At 27.9% G+C, this 11181-nt stretch overlaps 1 pseudogene; it reads left to right on the top strand.

Annotated features, from left to right (window-relative positions):
• The first annotated feature begins 9819 nt into the window (after positions 1–9819).
• On the top strand, positions 9820–11181 carry LOC146884553 (uncharacterized; annotated as a pseudogene).

The raw sequence follows: 11181 nt of genomic DNA, 5'->3' as shown, positions 1-11181 counted from the left end.
TGTTGTTGGTGCTCTTTCTCCTTGGTTCACGTTTGCTGCAACTATGGGTGTGGATCTTGTTCTACTGCAGGTGTGGTTTGATGGTCTAACAGCTGTTGTAGCTCTAGTGGCAGTTCGAGTCCATTGTGTGTTTCCCTGTCAATTCAGTATGTTTTCAACTTTCATATTTGTATTTTGTAAAAGAAAAATCAATAAAAAGTAAGGAACATGATGTCTTACATTTCTGGATAATACTTTAGTTAAAGTTATGGACCACTTGTCTGCTTTGGACCACTTTTTGCATTATTGTATTCAATTCAAGGAAACACTTTTGCTATTGCTTTGGACCACTTGTAAGGAACTGTGAGGACAATATAAAAGTAATCAGTTTTGATCATTATGTGCATAATCTGTTAATGAAATATTGCAGTTTGGAAAAGGTTTGGTAATAATGGATTCGATGTATTATTTTTTGATTTGGTCTCCTTTTTTACCAATTTCATAGTATCAGAAAGTGGTTTTGAATGAAAAATTATGACTGAAAGAATGGTATACAATGTATGGTGAATAAGGAATAGAAATATGTGTTTCATTTAAACAGTGCATCACCAATGTCATTGATCAATAATGCCAAACAAGTGGTCTAAAGCAATAGCAAAAGTTTTTCCTTGAATCTAATACAATAATGCAAAAAGTGGCCCAAAAAGCAGGTAAGTGGTCCATAACTTTAACTAAAATATTGAAGTACGACTGCTCCAAAACAACATAGTGGTCCACTATCATTATGACCAATCTTTTAGAAGTCTTAATCTATTACAAATGTCTTTAATAAAGCAACAAAAGAGTAGGATTCTTCATTCATTTTCATGTGGGTTGTGCACAAGTTGTAGTACTACTAGCTTGAGACCCAATGCTTGTGTTGCCATGCTTCTTGTCCGTGTTGTTGGTGCTCTTTCTCCTTGGTTCACGTTTGTTGCAACTATGGGTGTGGATCTCGTTCTACTGTAGGTTTGGTTTGATGGTCCAGCAGCGTTGGTAGCTCTAGTGGCAGTTCGAATCCGTTGTGTGTTTCCCTGTCAATTTAATATGTTTTCAACTTTCAGATTTGTATTTTGTAAAAGAAAAATCAATACAAAGTAAAGAACATGATGTCTTACCTTTCTGGATCTCATCCCCCTTCTACAACTTTTATATTATGTCCCATTTGCTTGCACCTGGATTCAAATTCAGATTCTTTCCCTTCAAATGTAGATTTCGACTCATTAACCCATTTGAAATAATTACAATGAGAATTGGACTGCACAAAAAAGGAAAGCATTACAAAGAAAACCAAATGAAGCTCGAGAAATAGTGAAGGAATTTGTCACTTACAGCCCAATTCCTACACCTCCAAAATAATCTGCCATTGTTCTTCACAGTACTTACCTTTAGAAGCAACAATTTTTTCCCACACCCACACACTTTGGATGTTATTTCTGAAGAGGACGCACAACTTTGCCATATTTTCGAACCACTATTCCTTCGTACAATCCAATCCTTTGCTTCCGCTATTTATCACTGTAGAACGCTAAACAAAACTGAATTTTGTTGCCTAAGATTCGCTCACACCAACACGATCTGCAATCTCTCCAACCTCTCCAATCCTGAAATTAAAATTTTAGGGTTTCATAAATTACCCACAAATAGCCTACCAATAACCACGTATTTATTGTAACTAAAGAGAAACCTCTAAATGGGATCCTGACGTGGCCATCCGTTAGCCAAGTGTCAATTAATACTAACTAGGGATGGCAACGGGTCGGGTCGGGCACGAATAGTGCTTACCCGCAACCCGACCCGCCAAAAAAAATCCGTCCGCTACCCGCCCCTTTACCTGTCAAGTATTCGCTTACAAAATACCCGCGGATATTTTTTAAAACCCATGGGTACCCGTGGATACCCAATACCCGCAAATATTTAAAAATATATATATATTATATAAACTTTTAATATAAAATTATAAAAATAAAATATAAATTTAATTATAATTAAATTATAATTAAATTTGACATAATAAAATATATTGTTAATTTTAATTTTAATTAAATTTAACTTAATAAAATATAAATTAAATTTTAATTTTAATTTTTTGCGGGTAACGGGTACCCGCGGATACGGATAATATGATACTTGTACCCGACCCATTTATATGCGGATATTAAAATACCCGCTACCCGCGGGTAGTAACTATCCGCCGCGGATTTTATCCGCGGATATTCGCAGGCACAGGTATTTTTGTCATCCCTAATACTAATAGAGTTTAAAATTGGAGACCAATTCCATGCAATTTAAAACGTCAGGGACTAAAATGGATCAATATTCAGATGAGGGACTAAAACCAAAATTCACTGATAATTGGGGAACGAAAAACATAATTAACCCTTGAATTAAAAGAAAAAGAATATGATGAATGTGTATTTGATTTGATTAATGTAATAACTTTTTAAATATACTTAAAGAATAATTAATAAAATAAATTTGTAAAATAATTTGATATAAAAGTAATTTTTAAACATAAATTAAAGTCAAATAAATATACGTTGAAATAAATTAATTTATAAATATCAAAATTTAAATTAATAAATTTTATTTATTTATTATTTTAATAAAAATAATATCCAAAAGGAAATGTAGATTTATAATTTCTAACCATGGATAATGAACTTGTTGAAATATTTATAAAACCCTTTATAACTTTCAGCCTTCTTCAAACTCACACCATAATATAAAATATACCGAAGCCTTTTCTTTCTATGAGGGTTCCTAATTTTTTCTTGCTACAACAAAAACATCAATTTAAGTCAATAATTTCAAGTAACTGATCTTCATGCACTCATTTTATATTTCTAAACTGGTAAGGGTTTGATCTACTAAAAGTCTACTAAATTTGAGAATATTAAGTGCCTAAATCATATAAAAACAAGTAAATTAAATACTCATCAATCGTTTAATGAATAAGAATAATGCAAAAGATTGAGTTTGTGGAAAGTTCCATTAATTGTAAATATTTATAAAGTGAGTACACAATAAAAGTGAGAGTTTCGTGTAAAACTAAGAATTTAAGTATTCTTAACTTTCACTTCTAGCTACAAATAACAATGAAGAAGATAAACCTAAGGGACAACTCCCATAGAGAAGATATATAATGAAGGCTTCTGTCATCATCTTATATTTATAATTGCTCAAAACCATTGTAGAGAAATCCTTTATAATATTGAATAGTTTGTTTAATCTCTCAAGGATTTATACGTTTACTTAATATTAATGACAATGATTGTTCATGAATTAAAAATTGAAAAGAAAATATTTAATATTAATTTTGATCCCAATTTTTTATTCACAACTTTTGTCCCATAATATTTACTTATCCATGATTTTGGTCACTAAATGTCTTGTTATGTAATTTTGACTCTTTAATTTTTAATCATACGAAACATTAGTCCAAATGTTTTTGTTTACTTTTCCATGAAAGTGATTTAATATATTTTTTAAAATTGTAAAAAAAAAAATAAGTAATTAGAAATTTTGGAGTTGGAATTGCGTAAAAAAAAAGTTCAAAGAACTAAAATAGGAATAATTGATTTAAAGTTTCTGGCAAAAAAAAATAGAAACCGAAATTGTGGATATTGTAAAATATATGGAGCACAAATTAAGATAAAAGAATTAACATTGAGCAAATAAAATTCTAAGAATATTTAGGTATTATATACTTAAATTTTAAATATTAATGATAATAAAAACAAAATACACAATATATTTAGTAAAAAGTATATAAATATATTATATTTAATTAATACTTTATATTTAGAATTTGGCTATAGAGTATATATATATATATATTAATTATTGAAGTTTGAAAATATATTAACTATTGATGTTTGAAATTTAATATATTTATAGTAAATTAATTAATAAATATTAAATTATTAATAAAATTTATTTATTTAGCTTAACTAATAAATGTGACTTTAATATTCTTCTATTTATTAACAATTAATATTAAATTAGAAATAGTTTTTAGTTTGAACAATTCTTACTATTATTATTCTAATATAATATATCATTCTTGAAAAAAAAAATTGACTAAGACTAGATCAAATAAATGTATATTATGATAAATAACAATCAATTAATAATTTATTAAAATAAGTATTGTGTGTATTAAAATCAATACATTTGACTTTTCAACCTTTCATTTCCTTTTTAAAGAAAAAAAAATCTATATTAAATAACTTTTCCTGGTGACATGGTATAAAAATCAGAATCAGAAACTGGATCTTTCATTTTCTGGTCAAGAACTCAAAAATGGTCATCATCAGCTTCCGTTCATTTTTTATATTTCTGGTTTTCTCAAATGTTTTCATAGCGAATGCTATCCTTAACCTCGAAGGTTTGAACATGGAAGAAATAGTTAAAGTTGGAACTGGTGCAAACTTTCATCTTCTCCCCAAAAGTTCTTCTTCTTCATCTTCTGGAACTCAACATGGCTTGAATCCATCAAACGAAGCTCGTCCTCGTAAATTAGTTGTTAGAAGCGTAAAAAACATACATTTTCATGCTCTTCCCAAAGGACCTGTTCCACCTTCTGCACCTTCACATGGTTGTAGCACTCCACCTTGTAAAAATGAAGTCAACTAATTGCTATCACAGAGACATTGTTGCACCAAAATTGTAACCCTACTTAGATACAAATGTGTCTTCATATGTCTCGATGAGTGAGGATCAAGTTACTATTGAAGTAGGATTGTAATAAATAATTCAACAATGATAATATTAAATAGCTTAATATTTTCTTACCAACACACACATCAAATACTTTTCTCCTCATTTTTTTTATATATTATTTGTTACATTGAATTGTTTTGCTAAAATATGTGGTATCCCGCACACTTTTAGGAATTAGGAAAAGTAATTGATAAATATTAGTAATTTGTAAAAATATTTATATTTAATTAATCTTAATCTTATTTAAAAAATTAAAAAAATATATTTCAATTATTAAAAAAAGCAGGATAAAATTGAATTAAAAAATCAAATATATATATATATATATATATATATATATGAGGACTAAATTTAAATTACGAAAAAATATTTGACACTCAATGACAGATTTTGATCAGAAATTTTGAAAGGACCAAAATACTCAAATTTTATATATTTAATTATTGATACTAATGTAACAAAAGTATATAAAAATTAGTATTGAAATCTCTATGTAAGTTTTTTCTTAAAAAAATTATAATTTTGAAATTGTATTTGAAATGTTTTAAATATGTTTTTCTAATTTCATTTCTTTCCCTAAATATTTTTATATTTGAGAAAATTTTCTTATAATAAGTTTCACAAAATTAACAAAATTAATATGAAACTTTCCGCTAATAATTTAAAAGAATTAATATGAAATATTTCACTTATAATTCTTTGAATATTAAGGAATGATTTTCTAATTCAGCAATTGAATTTTTAGTATCATGCTTGAAGATAGGTGAAGAAATAAATGTGTATTGTTTTCATCTTCAAGGTATCTTCCCTTTATCAATTTAAAAAAATGAATCTATTATTTTATTCTTTATCAATATACTTATTTTTAAAAAATAAGACTAAAAAATAATTTATCAAAATCTAATAAAAAATCAAGAGACATAATTACTAAAAAAATTATGATAATCAAGTCACATATAAAAAATGGTTATGAAAAAACATATATACATAAACTTTCTTTTTATATTCATAAAAGAATAAATATACAAAAAAACTCATAAGATGAAAAAATAAATAAATATCAAACTAATATTTTCCTATCAAGAGAAAAAAGAAAGCTACCTTTTTTCATCTTAAAAGAGAACATATGAGAACTTAAAAGAGAACATATGGGAATGGATAGCGATGAGAATGAATTTAAGTCTAACTTTCTACTTTTTTTTTAAACAAAAAACAAAATAAGAGATGCAAGAGTATAAATGTATACAATACGTCAAAAAATTAAAATGAGAAAACAAAAGAAATATATCTCAATAAATTTTATTATTCTTTATTATATTTTTTATTTTATTTTATTATTATTAACGTTAAATATTATATTTTATAAAAATAATAAAAATCAATCTATACTTTTTTTAATTTTAAAAATACTTTTAAAAAATTTTAAAAATCACTACTAGAAAAATGCAATTTAGCCACCGATATTAGTCACCAAATTAATTTAGTCGCAAATTGTGACTAAAATAGCCACCACTTCACAGTAGTCGCAAATAGCCACCGATTTAGTGACTGAATAAATGTACAATAATATTTATTATTATAGCGACTGAAATAGCCACCGAAAATTTTTAGTCTCTAAATATTATGTTTTAGCCACCGATTTAGTGACCAAAATAAATCTTATTTTGCAAAATATATTTAATATGGTAATTAGTCACCGAATATTTTCGGTCGCTTAACATTATTTAATATGTAATGTTTTAGTTATCGATCTAGCGACCAAAATAAATTTTATTCTGTAAAATATATTTAACATGGTAATTAACCACCAAATATTTTCGGTTGCTAGACATTATTTAATATATAATATTTTAGGCACCGATTTAGCGACCAAAATAAATTTTATTTTTGTAAAATATATTTAATATGGTAATTAGTCCCCAAATATTTTTTGTCGCTAAAATAATATTTAATATGTAATGTTTTAGTCATCGATTTAGCGACCGAATAAAGTATTATATTATAAAATATATTTAATATATTAAGTAGTCACTTAATATTTTCAATAGCTAAAATATTATTTATTTAATATAAATTATAATTAATTAAATTATGTATTTTTACATTTTGTCGACACTTAAAGAAAAATAATATCCTACTTTAAAAAATACTCCACTACCATTAGAACCACTACCACCACCAACATCAGCACCACTATCACTACCACCATCATCACCACCACTATCACTACTACCACCTTCACCACCACTACCACCACCTTCACCACCACCACCACCACATTTCTTTTCTCGTTGTCGTTTTGCCCTAATCGTTAATCTTTTGTCTCCTAACAGCTGTTAAGGTCACTAGGCTACGGTCACCCACATCAGCGACGGTCACCCATGACAGACGTAACGTCACGCTCCCTTCACTTCATAATTCCTTTTCTGTTTCTTAATTTTTCTTTGCAGCTTAATTGTGTTGATAACTAATTATTGAACTCAGATGTAATGCAATTTGATTGTTATAGTTTAGGAACACCATATTTTGTTTGCTCTCTTGCCTTATGTAAATATGAATTTTATTTAAGTTTTGAATTGATTCTCACTAGTTTTGAATTTAGTAAATATTTTGGTTTAAATGGGTTAGACAAGTGACAGTTGACTGATTCTCAGTATCTTGATGCTTAGTAAACAATTCACATTCAGTGGTTATTAAATAATTAAGAATTAAGAATTAATCCATGATTATTATCTTCCTTCTACATTCTTCAAAGTTTATACCATAATTTCTAAATTCCTTTTGCTGGATTATACTGCATGGAAAAAATTGAATGAAAATGTTAGTTTCAAATCCATGTTATAAAGATATACCTAGAATGAAGGTTGGTTTGTATCATATTCTAAAATTTAATTGGTATATAATATTAATTAATATATGTTGGATTCTCTAATTTTTTTCTCTATCACATTATAATTTAATTCATTATAAGAATTACACTGATTAGCTACCATAAACAAGAGTCCGCTAAAAATAGGATGCTATTAAGCGTCCCTTAAACCAACTCTATATGATATAAAGTAATTAAAAAAAATTAAAGTCACCAAAGTGGATGCTAAGCGGATTCTAAAAATTTAAAAACTAAAAAAATGTACAATAATAATGAGATAACGTGTACTTGGAAAAACACATATAAAAATATTAATATAATATTATAAATTAAATAATATTAATGAGTAATTACGTAATCGAAACAGTTAATGATAATCATTAATGAAATTCAAAGTAATTATGTGTACGTTTAAATGATACAAACAATTAATTTTTTTATTAAAAATAAAAAATTGTGTCTAAAATTTATTACGTCTGGGCCAAAATTTAGTTTTCTCTCCTTTTCAAATATTTTTCATGTTTTAAACTTTTTTTCCCTTGCACAGACTCTTCAATGGCTATTGGAAACTTAACTTTTGTCTTTAATTTTTTTTCCCTATCACTGACTCTTCAATGTCTAGCTTCTATTCGAAACTTAGCTTTTGTCTTTAATTTTTTTCCCTTTCACATACTTTTCAATTCCCTTTCACGACTGCCACACTCATGTTCCTTCAGAAAGAGAAAAAATTACAGTTTAGAACCACAAATTTCGGTCTCTCCATTTTCTTTAAGTCAGGTTAGTTTGGTTTGTGTTGGTGGTAGTGTGTGGTGTGGGTTCTGAATTATTTTGAGAACAAGAAATATATGTTCTGGATTACGCTCTGCCACTTTCCCACTACACACTGTCACTTTTCTTACTGTTGCTTATTTTTTTACACTTAAAGCTTTTTATTTGTTTTTTGTTAGGTGATGTTAGAAGCATATACAGACTAAAATTTTCGTATCTAAAATTTTGAGAATAGCACATTTTATGACTTTGGAAAATCTTTTTATAAGTGAATGTTTTTCGTTTTACAAGTATGCTTGGTATTTTTAATTCTAAATATATTGCTATTTATATGCTCATGTGTACTTGAAATTTCTGTTCTACTCTATCTATGATAGACTATGTTTGAATTTGAGATAGTATAGTTGAGCTCCTCATTATTAGTTTTCTTAGTAGTCTATTCATGTTACTCGATGTTAATTTGGATTAAATGTAACAAAACAATAATTAGTAATTTAACAATTTTTTATTTTACTGGATTTTTTAGTTTTTAAGTACTCTAAATATTTTGGTTTTTTGCCTTATATATCTTATATAAAATGATTTTTCATAGGTGGTTATGTAATGTGTTAAGTTTTGAGTCACGACTCATTAGTAGTTTTTCTTATTTTATTTACAACGGATTAGAAATTTTAATTAAAATATAATAATGCAGGTGCAAGGATTTTGCTATTATTATAGCCTAGTGTTTGGGTGAAATAAGAACTAATTGTCACCTAGTCTTATAGAAGAAATTCGTAACCCACGAAAATGTCGTAGACTTTGCAGTAAATTGCTTACTAATATTTTGATTTTATGGTTAATATTGAAGTTAGTAATTCATATTTTGAAGACTTCTTTTATCATGTTTTGTTATTGTCCAAATTTGCAAATTCTGTTTTATTCTTTCTAAAGTTATTATTTTTGTAAATTCTAGGGTTTTAGGGACATTATTTTCGTAAAGATATGAAATCTTTACGATATAATTGATTTTCGTAAAGAGAATTTAATATACTAAATTCTCTATCAAAATTTAATTGATATATAATATTATTTAATATATATTGGACTTTTCTATCACTTTACAGTTTATTTGGAGAAGCTTGCTTGTGTAAGGTTTCACTAAGTTGTCTAGTCAAGACTTGGGGAAAAATAGAAGTAGAGACAACATTCAAGAGTTTTGAACTTTAAGCAAAGGTGAGTTATTGAGTTAGCATTTTATCTTATTCTTGTTCAATTTAAATTTTAATTAAATGTTGTGATTTGAATATCTTTTTTGTGTTAATTATATTTTATTACCTAATATTTGATTAGGTAGGTAATAAAATATTACATATTTCATTTGTGATATTGTTAGGCACTTATTTACGTAAAATTTTAAAATAAATTATTGACTTTTAGGTTGTGGTAATTTTGCATTAATGAAAATCCCTAAAGGTAGAAAATTGATGTATAAAAGATTGGATGCTAATAAATATTTGACAAATGAATTTAGAGAAGGAGTGTATGAGTTCCTACAATATGTTATTGGTCAAGAAAAGTTTGTAGAACAAGGTGAAATGTTAAGGTGTCCTTGTGTTAAATGTAGATGTAAAGTTTTCAAGTATGTAGATCAAGTTAGGTTGGATCTTTATGAAGAGGGATTCATGCCTAATTATTATTGGTGGACAATTCATGGTGAAAAATTGTCACAATTCGCCCAAGTGGATGTTTAGAGTACCAATTATCGAACTTGTGAGCAACGAGATGAATTAGATCCTTTTCATCAAATGATCATGGATCATGTTGGACCCTCAAATGCCTATTGTATGCAACAAGATGGTGTAATTGGATCAGAGTACATGAACGAAGACCCTGATCCTGAAACTCAAAAGTTTTTTTACATGCTTGCTGCTGCACAAACACCCCTGTGGGAAGGATGTGAGAATCACTCAGAATTGTCGGCTTCTTTGGAAGCTCTAAGCTTGAAATCTGATTACAATATGTCTGAAGGATGTTTCAATAGAATGGTCCAACTTATGGGGGAGATTATGCCAAAAGATCATCGAATGATTAATAATTTTTTTTGAAGCTAAGAAGTCAGTCGAAAAATTGGGTTTGGGTTGTACGAAAATTGATTATTGCCCAAAAGGATGTATGTTGTATTATAAGGAAAATTATCATAAAAGTATAACTAATTGCTCTATTTGTGGAATGGATCGATATAAGACAATAACTAGGAGAGGAATTGAAAAGAAGATTGTTGTTAAAAAAATGTGGTACTTTCCTATTATCCCAAGACTAAAAAGGCTATACTCTTCAAAGCCCAACAAAATCAAATGCTTGAAGGATCATCTTCAGAGAACTTTCATGTTGCCTCCATTGATGACAATGAAATATACTTTACTGTAGCTGGAGGTGCAAATAAAAAGGGTAATGTGTATGGACTTGGTGCATTGAGTAAGAGGTTTACTACTTCTACAGGTGCTTACTCTAATACTAGTCAAACTCCAGTAGATCATGGAATAGAAGAAATGCGTGAAACTATTCAAAAATTAAATGTTGAACTTATGGCAAAGGATGCCAAGGAAAGGACACTTGAAGAAAAGATGGAGCACATGACGAAAAATCACGAGCAACAGAGTGAACGCATGCGCCAACAAAATGAGCATATGCGTCAACAAAATGAGCAAATGAAACTTATTTTGCAGCACATCCAATTAAAGAGTCCTATGCCAACTACTCCTTCTGATCCTCCTAGTAGTGATGATATAGTGGACCTCTCTTGTGATGGTAGACCATAG

Source organism: Vigna unguiculata, chromosome 7 (genome assembly GCF_037176805.1).
Source record: "Vigna unguiculata cultivar grain cowpea cultivar isolate G323 ecotype 2 chromosome 7, ASM3717680v1, whole genome shotgun sequence".
In the NCBI taxonomy this organism is placed as follows: domain Eukaryota; kingdom Viridiplantae; phylum Streptophyta; class Magnoliopsida; order Fabales; family Fabaceae; genus Vigna; species Vigna unguiculata.
This window is presented reverse-complemented; position numbering and strand designations above follow the sequence as displayed.